Source organism: Astyanax mexicanus, chromosome 17 (assembly GCF_023375975.1).
Source record: "Astyanax mexicanus isolate ESR-SI-001 chromosome 17, AstMex3_surface, whole genome shotgun sequence".
In the NCBI taxonomy this organism is placed as follows: domain Eukaryota; kingdom Metazoa; phylum Chordata; class Actinopteri; order Characiformes; family Acestrorhamphidae; genus Astyanax; species Astyanax mexicanus.
In genome coordinates, this window is record NC_064424.1 from 25,426,370 (window position 1) to 25,443,031 (window position 16,662).

The following is a 16,662-nucleotide window of genomic DNA, read 5'->3' on the forward strand; positions in this document are numbered from 1 at the left end:
AGATGACATGTTGCAATGCGGGGCTGGTTGGGGTGGAGGGGAGGGGGAGTTCACAGTTGATTTTATTCCAGTCATCATCTGTCTCCAACAGTTCAGTGTGTGCATTTAAAATTCTGGCTGCCAAATTCACCATCTCTTTAACAATACATCAACAGCTTTCTGATCGATCATTGTTTCGCTCGTTATCTTTTTAAAAAGAAATGATACATTAAATATAAAAAATATATGATTTACTAAAGATTATAAGAATTCCTGGAGCTAATATTTGACAGATTAAAATAAAAAGTGCAACATCTAATGAATACGGTTGAGTAGAATTCACTTGTTCTTTAACAATTTTGTGATTCTGCTGTAAATGATTTCAGTCACTTGCCTAACCAAGTTTCTTTGTTTGCTAAATGCAGCTAACACAGATTTTTGCATACAGATTGCTGTGTGGTGTGTCTTCCTATGTGTGTAGATAATAAACATTAATGCAAAAGGTAGCATATTTGGATGTGAACAATGCTATACTTTTATGTAGTTATCATAAATAATCAGGATAAATTGACTTACATTATCACATTATATCCATTTTTATTTAATACACAATAAGAGTCATGTCACACCACATGGCAATTTTAGTCACTAAGTGAATAAACTCGTGAATAAATGTAAATTTCAAGAAAAACTGCAAGAACATACATATATATATTTGGAAATATAAGAGTTTGTAGAATATAACCCAGTGATTTCTGTGACTTAATTTTGAGATTTTTTTAAAAACATTTTTTCAGCCAAATATGTCAACCATCCATATATACACTGCAGTGAAAAAGTATTTGCACCCTTACAGATTTGTATGTATGTTTTTGCTCTTTTGTCATACTTACTGTCACGGTTTTGCATCTCTCTGGTATGTCTCTGTGTTTATTTACCCTCTGCACGTGCCCTGTGTTTATTCTGTGTCTCCTCCCCTGTTGTTCACCTGTTTTTTTTATCTCAGGTATGTCCTGTTTCCAGTCCTTGTCTGTTTGTATAAATAGTGCCCTTTTACCTGTTTTGGCCCGTCCGTGGTTGTATGTTTTTCATCAGTAAGGTCGTGTTATTTTTACAATTTACACAAACAAAGATCAAATTCAGACAAAGATAATCTGAGTATGTACAAAAAGCAAATATTAAATAATGATTTATATTTATAAAGGAAAATACAATCCAAACCAACCTGGCCCTATGTGAAAAAGTAATTAGTCCCCTATAAATTAACTAGATTAATCAAGTTTAATCAGTTTCACTAGCCTCAACCAGTCCTGATTACTGCCAGACATGTAGAATGAAGAAATCACTTAAATCCAACCTGTCTGACAACATAAAGCAGAATAACAGAACTACGACGGTCATCTGGTTTCATTAAAAAGGTCGCGTCAACTCGGCAAAGCCACTGACAGGATGCATGTACCTGCAGATGTCAGCCACACGCCTCTTTCATAGGGCTGGCATACCTAGAGTGCATTGAGCCACTATCTTGCTGATGGGTGGTGTGGGACCCAAATTAGCAGGAGCCAAATAATCAGACAACCAGATATTGATAGGTCGGTTGTTGTTACATTGTCAGCTTTGCAACACATATGGCCTTTAGTAAAGGCTAATCAAACCCAAGTAAGCCAGTAGGTTGTAGACTTTATCCCAGGTAATTCCACAGCTATCCATCTTCATGGGCCCTGGGGTGGTTGGGGATGGTCCTCCCTCTCCCTAGTGACTCAACATGTGCTATACCATCCAGCACTGACGTTATCTTATGTAATAAAATTATCAGCTAACATTTTCCTCCATGTGTGTTTAACTCTGGCGGAGTTTAGTTAGCGGCAGTTTGTGGTGCCCTCATCATCTCTGCAAAATATGTATTGTCCTAAATATTGAGGGAACTGGAAATAACTAAAATTATGATGACTATCTGCTTAGATGTAAATTTGCGCCCCAGGATTCCCTACTGTTCCTGTCAGTCCCCATCAATCCCCCAATGATTTTGAGCTTCAGTTAAAGCCTTTTCCAAAATACTGATATGTATACATGCATTAATTGCATATTTCCTGTGTAAAAGCATTACTGCAAGTTTAATGAAATCCAATCTGCACAGTGTGTAGCTTCTACTGGTAGCTGGTTTTGGATGGTCTAAACTGGTCTTTGATGGTCAATTCTTTTTGATGAGCATGTCTTTGATGACTTACCATGGTGCTGCTGACTCTCAATGTCATAAATACACTGCTCAAAAAAATAAAGGGAACACTCAAATAACACAATATAACTCCAAGTAAATCAAACTTCTGTGAAATTAAACTGTCCACTTAGGAAGCAACACTGATTGACAATCAATTTCACCTGCTGTTGTGCAAATGGAATAGACAACAGGTGGAAATTATTAGCAAGACACACTGAATAAAGGAGTGGTTCTGCAGGTGGGGACCACAGACCACTTCTCAGAACCTATGCTGTCTGGCTGATGTTTTGGTCAGTTTTGAATGTTGGTGGTTCTTTCACACTCGTGGTAGCATGAGACGGACTCTACAACCCACACAAGTGGCTCAGGTAGTGCAGCTCATCCAGGATGGCACATCAATGCGAGCTGTGGCAAGAAGGTTTGCTGTGTCTGTCAGCGTAGTGTCCAGAGGCTGGAGGCGCTACCAGGAGACAGGCCAGTACACCAGGAGACGTGGAGGAGGCCGTAGGAGGGCAACAACCCAGCAGCAGGACCGCTACCTCCGCCTTTGTGCAAGAAGGAACAGGAGGAGCACTGCCAGAGCCCTGCAAAATGACCTCCAGCAGGCCACAAATGTGCATGTGTCTGCACAAACGGTTAGAAACCGACTCCATGAGGATGGTATGAGGGCCCGACGTCCACAGATGGGGGTTGTGCTCACAGCCCAACACTGTGCAGGACGCTTGGCATTTGCCAGAGAACACCAGGATTGGCGAATTCGCCACTGGCGCCTTGTGCTCTTCACAGATGAAAGCAGGTTCACACTGAGCACATGACAGACGTGACAGAGTCTGGAGATGCCATGGAGAGCGGTCTGCTGCCTGCAACATCCTTCAGCATGACCGGTTTGGCAGTGGGTCAGTAATGGTGTGGGGTGGCATTTCTTTGGAGGGCCGCACAGCCCTCCATGTGCTCACCAGAGGTAGCCGAGATGAGATCCTCAGACCCCTTGTGAGACCATATGCTGGTGCGGTTGGCCGTGGGTTCCTCCTAATGCAGGACAATGCTAGACCTCATGTGGCTGGAGTGTGTCAGCAGTTCCTGCAAGATGAAGGCATTGAAGCTATGGACTGGCCCGCCCGTTCCCCAGACCTGAATCCGATTGAGCACATCTGGGACATCATGTCTCGCTCCATCCACCAACGTCACGTTGCACCACAGACTGTCCAGGAGTTGGTGGATGCTTTAGTCCAGGTCTGGGAGGAGATCCCTCAGGAGACCATCCGCCACCTCATCAGGAGCATGCCCAGGCGTTGTAGGGAGGTCATACAGGCACGTGGAGGCCACACACAATACTGAGCCTCATTTTGACTTGTTTTAAGGACATTACATTAAAGTTGGATCAGCCTGTAGTGTGTTTTTTCACTTTAATTTTGTGTGTGGCTCCAAATCCAGGCCTCCATTGGTTAATAAATTTTATTTCCTTTGATGATTTTTGTGTGATTTTGTTGTCAGCACATTCAACTTTGTACAGAACAAAGTATTCAATGAGAATATTTCATTCATTCAGATCTAGGATGTGTTATTTGAGTGTTCCCTTTATTTTTTTGAGCAGTGTACTTTGCCACATTACAATGTCACATTACCATCCTGGACCCTTAATCAGTATTGTTAAAATAGCACAGTTGCACGCCAGGGTTTATCTCAAGCTTATCAAGAAATTATGCAATTTTGTGATATGATTAAGCATTTTATTGGTTACTTCCGTGTATTTTCTCAAACACGACAAACTGCAAATCTCTCAAATTAAATATTCATTTAAGAGTGTAATGTTGTTGCTGTCACATCTAAAACGTCCCTCAGTTTTTTTTTTTTTTTTGTACTTTTTTTTTTACATGTTCAGTGTTATTTAAGTGGGACTAATGATAAATAGCCTAATAGAAATGCTCCAAAATGGCCTTTTGCATTACTTTCTATTAAGAGTTCTATTAAGAGGTTTTTGTTTTACATATAAAGCTGCTGATTTAGTAGGTACTAAAACTTTTCATTAATGTAAGAAATGTGTTCCACTGAAGTAATGAAATGCCTCTGCTGGCACCCTCGCAGGTTCAGCTGTACTACAGGTGAGTATAAGATGTCCGCGTACTTTGGTTCACAAACACTAACAATATGCAAACCAGTCAAATCAATAATAACGTCCCCTTGTGACATGAAACCACTGCATCCCACCACTAATCAGAAACACACTACTCAGCCTAAACAACTCTCTCTTCTACCCTGTCACTAAACCTATACATCACCCACTGTCCCTCCCAAACTACTCCTCCCATTTTTTTTTTTTTTTCAAATTTGTGCTGTGGGTTGAGTCAGCAAGAATCAGGGGGTTTAGTTACTCTTCAAAGAACTGATTTTACTGTGCAACACCAACAATATTGGAAAAAACACAATAATAATTGGCAAATAATTTACTAAGTCTACCTTGTTTTGTGAACCTCAGTCTTTAGGATTTCAAAGCAGTGTCTACCCACTTCTTTAATGAATTAGAACAGATATCAGAAAAAAACAAATTTATCCTCGCATTCTCCATGTCCAGAGATAAGAACGCCATACAGAATGTCCACAATCTTCTTCTTATTAAACATTCCTTTAACTTGCTCTTTTTTTAGAACACCAGATCCAGAATCCCCCTGTTTGGATGCAAAGAGATGAAAGACGAAGAAACAGAAAAAAATGCTTTTGTTAAAAAAATTCAAGATGATTTAACCATTGTGCAGTCAGGTTAAGACAGTGTTCAGAGTGTCCAATATGAAGAGCTCTGCATACTTGTGTCTATAACATTTGCAAAGCACAGAGTGGAGACTGTAGCAAAAAAAATGTATGTAGTAGCAAAAAAAAATGTATGTAGCAGTAAACATTTGTGTTGTACTGATCCAGATTTTGTTTCATACAAATAAATCTGATACCTAAATGCTTATGTGGAAACCCTAAACCTATTTCCTGAACACAATTTTAACACAAATGAATAAAGATCAAGGGAAAAAGTCAGTTCAGCCAGTGTTTTCCAAAAAACTTCTTAACCCAAAGTCATCACAGTAGATCACCAAATCAGTTCAACTTCAGGGACTGCGATCTGCAATCTGCGCCATGCGATTTGCCTGCGGTTGTTCTTTTCGCTCAAGTGAGTTTTTTGCGCTGGAGTGTTGAAGGGGTGGTTTTGACAGTTTGGGGGTGGGGCCAGGGTCAGGGTCACCTCCCTCAACAAATGTTATTGGCTGATATCTCCAGGGTTATGCCTGCTACCAATAACCGGAGGAGGGTAAGAAAGCTAGCTATTCTAAAATCAAAACAACCTGATCTCCGGAGGCTCGTTCCAGGCGCTGAATCCGAGCAGACAGTGCCGGAGAGCCGGCCAGTCCAGGCGCTGAACCTGGGCTAACAGCAACAGAGAGCCGGTCGCTCTGGCTAAATATTTAAAACCTAAATGCATTTCACTATATAAATGTTAAGCTTACTGTACTTCACAGTTAACACACATCTCCCTACCTTGCAGACATTCATTTCCTCCTTGTCAGGTTTTCCACAGTAGATATGTTTGTAGTTTGGGCCAGTTTCAGAAGCTTCTGGACACTCAGTCTTGATGAGGGCACATCAAATCTCCTGCAGCTGGACCTAAAATAGAATTTTTTCAGTTACTCTTCTTTGATATATTGTACCATATGTGTCTGATTAAATATTAGTTTGTGGTTGGTCAAGATGTCTAGAAAAGGATTTTGTTTACTGGACAAAGGCTAATTTTTATTAATAATATAGTATATAGTAATATATTTTTGTTTATACTTCAGGTCTTATTACTTATCCAGCGTCCAAGACTGAGTACCACCTCATCTGATAAACATGAAGTTTATCTGCTAGTGTATTTTTTTTCACATCTCCAAAATTGAATAGAATGTTTTCAGTTTTAATGTAAAATCAAATTATCTACCTCACTTTACAAAGCATGCAATCCATTTAACTTCAGTTTAATTAACTTAATAAAAACTTAATTATGTTCTTTAGATTCACTTTTGATTTGGGATACACTTCTCATAAAACATAAATAATAATAAAAAAATTATAAATTCAAGGGAAACGGCTGATATAAGTTGACAATATAATAATATATAATAATATAATAATAATATAATAATTAGAATTAGTTACTTTAATTTAAATATAGTTAACTAGAGCTAGTCATTCTCTTAGACATTTAATTTTCACCTTTTCCAATGGTGTATCGCTGAATTCTCTGGGGGGGGCCATTCAGTCACCTAAAATATTAGGTTTATTAGCTAAGAGCTTATAAAAGGCACGAATATCAACATATTCATTGATAGTTTATTTAATACATCACCTCACTCTATCTGCCGTTCTTTCTCCTGCAATGTCCTTGTTTGTACCAGTTAAAAATTACCTGATATTTAAAATAATTAGGGGTGTCAATGTTAACGCGTTAACACACGCTGTTTATTTGTAATCAGTAACGTGTTACTATTTTTTTAACGCAAGTTAATTAAGGCACCAAGTTTGACTCCTACTTCCGCCGTAATCTGCCCCGCCCCTGCCCAACGCACTGATATATTTTCCGGCTGAACGGCACGCGCTTACGGTGTCCAACAGTAACACTCCGGTTCAGACTTCCAGCTCTGACCCGGTTAGAGATCTGTCTCTCTCTTACTCATACACACGCGCACACTCATACACACACACACACACCCGCACTCCTGCACTGCACTGCTCCTCATCTCTGATATTTTTTAAATATTCAAATTAAGAATCCTCACAAACTATTTTAAAGTCCAATTTATCATGCATTCCTTATTCCAGCACCCTATTTTGATTTTACCTCAAACATACAAGTATATACTATTATTTTAATTGACACCACTAATATAAATATAATTGCATTTTACATTTCTTACATTCATTCTTTTATTTACATTTAAATATCCACTATAATAATTTACGTTTGAAGAATAACAAATGCGATTAATTGCAGTTAATCACAGAATTTTGTTGTGATTAATCAGATAAATGTTTTCAATCGATTGACACTAGGGGTTTGACGAGATCTCGTGAGATTAAAACTAGACGATATTTCTCGTCAGGCTTAAACCTGTCTCGCGGGAAGAAAAAACAGTTTAGTGTGGACTTTTTAAGAGGGATCTGGCAACACAGTAGCGATACAGCGAGTGTGTGGCTGAGGACTGAGAGCAGCTCTCAGCAGAAGAGGAAAATTCGGGTATTTGCATAGAACAGAGGTCACTAATGGGCGGTCCGGGTCCGGACCCAAACGTTGTCCAATGCGGACCCAAACCTAATGAGAAGGATTTAATTGTATAGGTTCTTTGCGGCGCAGTAAATCACAGACCAATCACGTGTGGGGTAAGATCACCAAACGCTCTCTTCAGTCAATCAGATCTGTGCAGACGCGGTAAGGAAAAAATAAATAAATAAACACACCGCTCCTCGCGAACGATCGAACCCGTGTTGTCAGGGTCACGGTCCCGCTGCTCCGGCTGTTGAATTGGGACGCGACCGTAAAAAACGCCTTTATAAGGAGATAGGGAGCCCGAGATCGGGCGGAAAAACAAGTATGGGCAAAAACTAAAGTCATGCCCAGTGCGACAGAGAGACAGGCGAGGAATGTATACAAAATCTGACCAGAGAGGCATCGTACACGTGACTGTTTCATAGGCAGGTGTACTAATCCCTTAGCTCTGAACTGTATTTAAAAAAATTTTCTTTCTCTGTTTGCACTTCAAGCATAGTCTTAATATTACTGGTCATGCTTATGCATAGTTAAATTACAAGAGATTTAGGAGAAATAAATACATACCATAGGCTTAATATGACTGACTGTGCACGTGTTGTTTGCACTATATAAGACCTAGAAAAGTTTTATTTTTATTCTTATTTCTATTTCTTATAGAATAGAATCTTATAGAATATGAGAGAAACCAGTCTGTTAAGTGTACGTTATATGATTTTATGACACCACTAAAAATAATATATTTATCTATACATTCATGCATCAATCCACCCATCAATCTGTCATACTTAGAGCAGCAGTGCACATTTTAAGGCGTGGCCAGAGATGAGTGCATTCTGACAATAATATAATAATATAATTAATATAAATGTTATCTAACCCAACCCCTCCTAGTATTTTATACAAAAGCCGTTTTTAGTGCAGTGTATATTCTTTATTGCTAGTCACTGCTCTTATCACTAAGCTCCAGTTTAAAACTGGTCCTATCTAACCAGACTCTCCAATAAGGCAAATCTGAGGTCAGTTATGTTTCCTGCTTTGCTGTCACAATGCACTTTAACAGCTGACCATGATTACACCAAGAGCGCAGCGACGACTCATCCAAGAGGTCACAATATACCCCACAACAACATCTAAAGAATTGCAGAATAAATAAAAATAAAAAACACTTCTGAGTAAAAAGAACATTTAGGCTTGTCTCAGATTTCTCAGAAAATAATCTGTAAACTCAAGAGACAAAAGTTGAATTTTTGGTAGGTGTGTGTCCCGTTACATCTGGCATGAAAGTATCACCGCATTTCAGAACGTCATACCTACAGTAAATGGTGGTCTGGGGCTGCTTTGCTGGAAGACTTTCAGTGATAAATGGAACCATGAACCATGTGTTCATGACCTCAAGCTGAAACGAACTTGGGTTCTGCAGCAGGACAATGATCCAAAACACACCAGCAAGTCCAGCTCATTGCAAGTTACTGCAAACGCTTGATCGCAGTTGTTGCTGCTAGGGGTGGCCCAACCAGTTCTTAGGATTAGGGCTTAAACATTTTTATACAATGGGCAATGTAGGTTTTGATATTAATAAAAACATTGATTTAAAAAAAATGCATTTGTGTTTATTTGTGTTGTATTTGACTAATATTTACATTTGTTTGATGATCTCAAACATTAAAGAGTGGCAAAAAAAAAAAAGAAATCATGAACTAGACAAACACTACTGTATGTCTATTATTGCTGCTGCTGCTGTTACTAATACAACTACTTCTGTATTTGCTTTTTTACCTTCCTCAGAAGTGTCTCCATGTCTTTGGAAGCTTCAGCAATATGATGGGCTCATATAATTGATGGTGGATATTGGAGTTGTCAATGGTCTTTTGTTGTTTTTTACTTGCAGATATCTTTGGGTGGCCACCAAGCTCCACATTCAATGTGCTAATGAGGGTAAAACAATAAATTAATAAAAATGAATAAATAAGCAAATATTAGACACAAAACACATTTCAGCAACAGTGGCTTGCAAAATCGTTCATACCCCTTGAACTTTTCACATTTTGTCACCTTACAACCACAAACATAAATGTATTTTATTGAGATTTTTAGTGATAGACAAACATTAAATATTACATAATTGTGAAGTTGAATGAAAATGATGCATAGCTTTCAAAATTTGTATCAATTTTTTTAAGTGTGGTGTGCTATTTACTCTAAAACCCCTAAATAAAATCCAGTGCAATGAACTGCTTTCAGAAGTCAGTTAATTTATTAATAGAGTCCTGCAGCTGTGTGTAATTTTGTCTCAGTATGAATACACCTGTTCTGTGAAGGCCTTAGTGGTTTGTTAGAGAACACTAGTGAACAAACAGCATCATGAAGACAAAGGAACTCAACAAACAGGTCAGAGATAAAGTTGTGGAGAAGTTTAAAGCAGGTTTAGGGTATAAAAACATCCCAATTAGCACTGTTCAATCCATCATCCGAAAAAAGGAAAAAGTATTATACACCTGCAAACCTAACAAATCATGGCCATTAACCCAAACTGACAGATCAAGCAAGGAGAGCCCTGGTTAAAGAAGCAGCCAAGAGGCCCATGGTCACTCTGGATGAGCTGCAGAAATCCACAACTCAGAATCTGTATACATGACAACTATCATTATTTATGCACTCCACAAATATGGCCTTTATGGAAGAGTGTCAAGAAGAAATCCATTGTTCAAACCATATGAATTGCTGTTTGCAGTTGCAGCAAACATGAGACCAATGTTAAACTTTCTGGCCTAAATGCAAAGCACTATTTGGGGAGGAAAGGTAAAGCTGCTCATTACTCTGAACACACCATCCCCACTGTGAAACATGGTGGTGGCAGCATCATGCTGTAGATGTACTTTTTTTCAGCAGGGACAGGGAAACTGGTCCGATTTGATGGAAAGATGGATGGAGCTAAATACAGGGGGAATCCTGGAAGAAAACTTGTTGAAGGCAACAAAAGACTTGACACTGGGAAGCAGATTTGCCTTCCAGCAAGACAATGACCATACAGCCAGAGCTACAGTGGAATGATTTAGATCAAAGAATTTTCGTGTGTTAGAACGGTCCAGTCTTAAACCGCATTGAGCATCTGTGGCAAGATGTGAAATTTGCCGTTCACAGACGCTCTCCGTCTAACTTGGCTGAGCTTGAGCTGGTTTATAAAGAAGAATGGGGCAAGATCTCAGTCCCTAGACGTGCGAAGCTGGTAGAGACAAACCCCAAAGCATTACAGTTGTAATTGCAGCGAATGGTGGCTCTACTAAGTATTGATTTAGGGGGGCTGAAAACTTTTGCATTTCACACTTTTCTGATTTTTATTTGATGATTTTTTTTAAACATATCATTTTCTTTCACACTTATGCAATACTTTGTATTTGTGTATCACTTAAAATAGTTATTAAGTTGGTGGTTGTAAAATGACAAAAAAGTTGTGTAAAAGTTAAAGGGATATGAATACTTTTGCAAGCCACTTTTGCCCAACATGGAACAGCTTTAAATGTAATATAATAAGATTTTCTGACCCGTCTAAACCGCCATAGCAGTGTGATGCAGTGATCACCCACTGCTTATGTATGACCGTGCCACCGCAGGTTATAGTGGGACCACTGATGGTTTGTACAGCACCTGCACATGGTGGAGTCTCTCTGTATCGACACACGTATGTGCAGACACCAACCGCTTCTCAATTGCTGAGGATGTTGCACCTAAAATGAAACCAGTAGGTTTTAGTGCTCAAAATCATTTAGATTAGTCTGTACACATATACACAGAAGTATATATTTTAATATAATAATATAAAGTATAATATTTAGCAAACCTTTTTTTTCATAAGGTAATTAAAAACAATAATCAAGAATAAAAAAGTTAAACAGAAAACACGATTTTGGTAGTAATACAAAATAATGTTGCATAAAATGTGAAAGGAAAGAACTATTAAAAACTATATGATGAATATATAATTGAATAAGACCTGAATAAAAGTCAGTATATTAAAATACACTAAAACAATAAATTGTCAATGTAGATATTTTATTTATTTATTTATTTTATTTAGTTGCTTTTTGCATTTTTTAAATTTTGGTGTATAGTGGCAATAAACTATTCATCTTCCAAATGTCCAGGTGATTTGTGACTTATCTTCCTATTGTTAATAATGAAAGATTTTCTTCAGTATAACTTTTTCTTTTTCAGAATTCTGATGGATTGTTAATACCCAATGGATTGCCTGCTGTAAATATTAATTCATTGTATCGGTCAACATAGTAATTACAATGAATATAAACACAAGTCACCAAATATTTAAAATTGTAGTTTTACCACCTTTACACATGAAACATTAGCAATTCTTATTATTAACTAATATCATTATAGTTGTGCTGTTAATTTTAAAGTTGTGCGGTTTCTGAGACTGGTAACTCAAATAATCTTTTCCTATGCAACAGTGTTAACTTCTTGTTTTTGATTTTCTTTTCTGGGGCAGACCTGATGAGAGCCAGTTTCATTAAAATGTTTTTTGATGGTTTGAGGGATACATTCAAAGTTCTTGAAATGTTTCAGATTGATTGACCTTTATTTCTTAAAGCTTTTTTTTTTGTTCTTGCCATTATATCGATTAAAACATTAATCAAATAGGGCTATTCAATGTATTCAATGTATGTTCTCAAACACATTAAAAGAGCAAGAAATTACAGCACAGCTGTTAACTGAAAGCTTAACATTCCAGGTGACTCTATAAATCTGACTGAGCAAATGCTAAAATGTGCCAAGCTGTTATCTAAGCAAGAAATGCCTACTTTAAAGAATCCAACATATAAAATATATTCTGTTTTAACACGTTTTTTGTTACTAAATAATTCCATATGTTTTCCTTCATAGTTTTAAAGTTAAACACTGGATTCAAGGTGTGTAGAAAGATTGCATCAGGGAAATGTAATGATACTCATGAATAAACTAAGTTTAGCAAACCTGCTAGCTCCAAAAATGGCAAATTTACAGGAGAATGTTCTTGTTTGACACAATGTAAAGAGCAACTTTACATCATGACCATAAGTTAAATATTTGGAGTTGCAAGGTTTTTGCATGACAGCAACAATATAACTTTTAAATGTAATTGCATGTGTCCAAATGTTAATTTTATACAATACGGGGACATGCAGCATGCTGTGGAATTCAGGTGGAATTTGCATCATACAAGTTCAATAAGGCTAATGTACTTGATGGGGGGTGTAACCCCTAAGTCAGCACGCACCTGGGATGACTACAAGAATTAAAAACATATATAGTTTTATGAGTTTTTTTTTATAATGCTGTTGTATAAGCATTGTCCGAGCTAACAGCTAATCACGTTGACCGTTTAATGATAGCATAAGACTTACAGATCAAATAAATGAAGTAACATCATGTCACTGATAGACAGAAAAGGTTTAATTAGTAGAACTGGTGGCCCCTTGTGTGCCCATGGATGGAGGTTAATAGGATAAAAGAATCAGATCTTACCTACTGCCAAAAGTGTGTTAGAACGGCCCAGTCTTAAATCGCATCTGTGGCAAGACATAAAATTTTCTGTTCACAGACACTCTCCATCTAACTTGGCTGAGCTTGAGCTGTTTTATAGTAATATAATACAGGAAATTGACAAATCCTGCACCTAACAGCTGGGGTTATGCATAGGGCTCAGCCAGGATCTACTACTCACTCAACTAACAATAGCCACAACCACCACAGTCTGATACTGGCTTGACAAGGATCCAGAAGCACAGCCTAACACTATGTTCATGGTCCATTGCCTCAATTGCCAAGTATCCAGACCTACCGAAAAATAACCAATGAACAAACAGAATCCCTCCTTAATCTATGCTCACTTCCTTTAACTATGGCAACAACACACTAACCACAGCACCCTACCTAAGCACAATCACACACAATAAATGACATTATTAGTTGCGTGAGCAGAACACAACAACCACTACCATCTGATACTGGCTCAACAAGAATCCAGAAGTATAGCGAACTATGTTCATGGTTCGTGCATCAACTGCCAAGTACTCAGACGTCTGCAAAAATTCATGAGACAAATTACTACAAGAACCACAGGACCACACCAATCCCCTTCATCCAAACTCTAACACAAACTTCAGTGCAAGCTCTTCTCAGGGGTCATCAGGCAGGCACCTTCCTTCGTCAGTGTTTCGCTGAATTAAGCTCACAACACCTCCAGAAGGCTCAACAGTGAAGTCTGGCGTCCCAGACCCACCCCCCTCCAAGCCTGCTGTTGAAGCACAAACTCATTCCCTTCCCCACGTAGCCTCAGCCCTTTTGAACCACAACCACTGACTAGATCTTTCAGCTACATCTGACAACTCCTTCACTACTGTCCTCAGCACACGACCTCTAATTCCGAATTCAGACAGCAGTCTTGTGGCAGACTTTGCTACAAAGCCTCTAGTACCTACCTCCACCGGTCTAATATATGCTTGCCACCCACGCTCTCTCACCTCAGCCACCAAGTCTGTATACTTCAGCCTTTTCCTTTCATAAGCTCCATCTACCTCGTCTTCAAACAGAACAGTCAGCTCTATAAAATACACTATCCGCTTACTTTCAGAGTACAACACTACATCCGGCCTCAAGGTTGTAACCAGAATGCACTCCGGGATCTGCAGTTTACTACCTACATCCACTAATAACTTCCAATCTCGTGCATTAGCCCACTTACCAGCAGTTTTCAAGCACTGTGCTGTTTCTCCACTATGCTACCCCTCACGCACAAACGTTATTACCCTACTGCAACCTACCACAGGCATGTTATTAACTTCTAACCGCTTCTTATCAAGTACACCTGCAAGAGATCTAAGTACCTGATTATGCCTCCATGTGTAGCGCCCCTGGGATAAAGAAGAATGGGCAAAAATCCCAGTCTCTAGATGCGCAAAGCTAGTAGGGACAAACCCCAAAGCACTTACAGTTGTAATTGCAGTGAAAAGTGGCTCTATTAAGTATTGATATAGGGGGCTAAATACTTCTGCACGTCACACTTTTCAGATTTTTATTAAACTTAACATTTATCATGTAAGTAGCCATTTCAGTCAACAGCATGCAGTATGCTATTAAAGGCACAAAAGGTAGGATTTCCTTGATTATTGAACCTTTTAAAGGAGTGGAATTACAGCTTCAAACTCACTGCAGCGCTCCTTTGAGGTGTAATAGAATGAATAGCGGTGCTCTGGTGTCTGTGCCAGAGCTCCTCTGAGCTCAAACCAGACTCTGTAAGTTTTTCTAGGCAGCCGCGACCAATGCTCGCGAGAACTGCGCCTCTTTACAGAACTGCGACCTACTTTCCGATCTGTATCTGACTACAAAAACCCGCTATTCGGAGTTGGTTAATTCTTTACAAAAGACAACTAGCAGTGATGGGCACAGCACCCCCTTTAGATGAACTGAATCATTAGAATCCGTTCACTAAAAAGATTCGTTCAAAAGATTCACTCATTCGACCGAATCTTTTGTACTGTTCTCTGTGCTGTACCAGAGAAGCTCTGGTGAGTTCAGATAGTACCAGATAAAGACAGATTATAAGTAAATCAGTGAGTATTTCTGTTTTGTAAGGAGCTTAAAATGTTAATAAGAGAGTTAAAAGGTTATTAAAACAAGCAGAGTGTAAATATGTGAGGTATAAGTTGAGTTAAAGTGTTTGTTTTAACTGCTAAAGCTGTAGGCTAGCAGGCAGAAGCTAGCAGCGATTAGCATTTGCCATCAGGTTAAATGTGTAAATATATCATGTTAAGTGTAAAGGATGGCTGTTTATAAGCTTAGCTTGCAGTTAATTGCCTCAAACTGAAATATACATTTTAGTCTGGGGCTTATAAAAGCTTTTACTGATACTGTGTTTTTGTTTTAATATTATTTCATGCTCTGCTTGTTTGGTGGTGAGGGCTAACAGTGCTACTCTGTAAACATGCTGTTTTATCAGTTGTAGAAGAAGAAATGTCTTGTTTAAGTCGTGATTACAATAAAGTAAACATTTCATGCTAAAAGAGACACTTTTAATTTAATAGTTTATTTAACAGGGACAGTGTACATTAATTAACATTACTGTAAATGCACCAAGAAAAAGGCTATTTTTCATCCGTTGACCCTGGACAGATCTTGAAATTGTCTACCTAAAACCACATGAAGATTACAATGCAAATATAAAAGAACAATATAACACAGTGTATCAGTTTGCTAAAATACAGCTGTAGCTGAAAAGACAATCTAACTAAAGATACTTTTCCCAAGAAAAAGGCACTTTCGCTGAGAGGAACAACACAGTCTCCTCGGGCCGCCCCTCGAGTTACTCTCTCTGTGGCGTTTCTGATGTTAACAAACTGACTGAGTGGAGGAGATGCCAAACCATAGATTATTTTAAATATCAGACAAAGATTTGAGTAATTTATGACATTTTCCCAACTTAATAGATTATGCTTTTGTAAAATGGCACAATAATGATATCTTGCTGGTTTTCTATCCAATATTTTGATTGTCTGTTTGTAAAGTGACTCTAAAGGTTTTAGTGTTGTTTTATTTGCCTGTGACCAGGTTGTAAGACAGTAGGTAATGTGAGACAAAACCATACAGTGCATGAAAGTTTTAGCTGCCTGAAGTGATAAGTATGATTTTAACGGAAATTTGCGATATTAAATCCAGGGCATGTTAAGAGGTTAATGATGTGTATTGGGCTCTACAAAATAAACTATGCTAAGTCGACATTGCAAACGTTGCGCAATAGCGGACAATTCAAGATTATTTCCATATCTCTGTTTACCGGCTGCAGCTGGAGTCTGTCCTCCGGAAAACAAGTTTGTTAATTTTGCACATTTGGCAGCTTCTTCTTCCATCTTCTCTCTTTTTTTTTATCTGGCCTTTTCGGCTCCACCTGGCTTCTCTTTACCCTACATCACAGCCGACTGACGCTTTGTGCTATTCTGTTGTTATATTTAATTTTATCGCTCCAGAAAAAAAGACCACTCGTGGGCGCAACCAACTCAAACATTTGGGAGGGGAGAATTCCCTCAGATTGTTGAACCCATCTAATCTACTAGTAGAAGTAGGGGCTGCGCTGTCAGATGAATAGATAATGCATATGTAGTTGAATGGAAATTAATGCAAGAATAAT

At 38.4% G+C, this 16,662-nt stretch overlaps 1 protein-coding gene and 1 long non-coding RNA gene across 9 annotated transcripts in view; one reads left to right on the top strand and one right to left on the bottom strand.

Moving 5' to 3' along the window:
* Nucleotides 1-16,662, top strand: part of rpl35 (ribosomal protein L35) — a 657,733-nt gene that overhangs the window by 258,501 nt on the left and 382,570 nt on the right. The gene's annotated exons all lie outside the window — the stretch shown is intronic.
* Nucleotides 4,627-5,838, bottom strand: LOC125782389 (uncharacterized). The gene is made up of 2 exons (XR_007425038.1): nt 5,720-5,838; nt 4,627-4,863 (listed from the first exon to the last, which is right to left on the bottom strand). It is a non-coding gene; the product is annotated as an uncharacterized LOC125782389 (long non-coding RNA).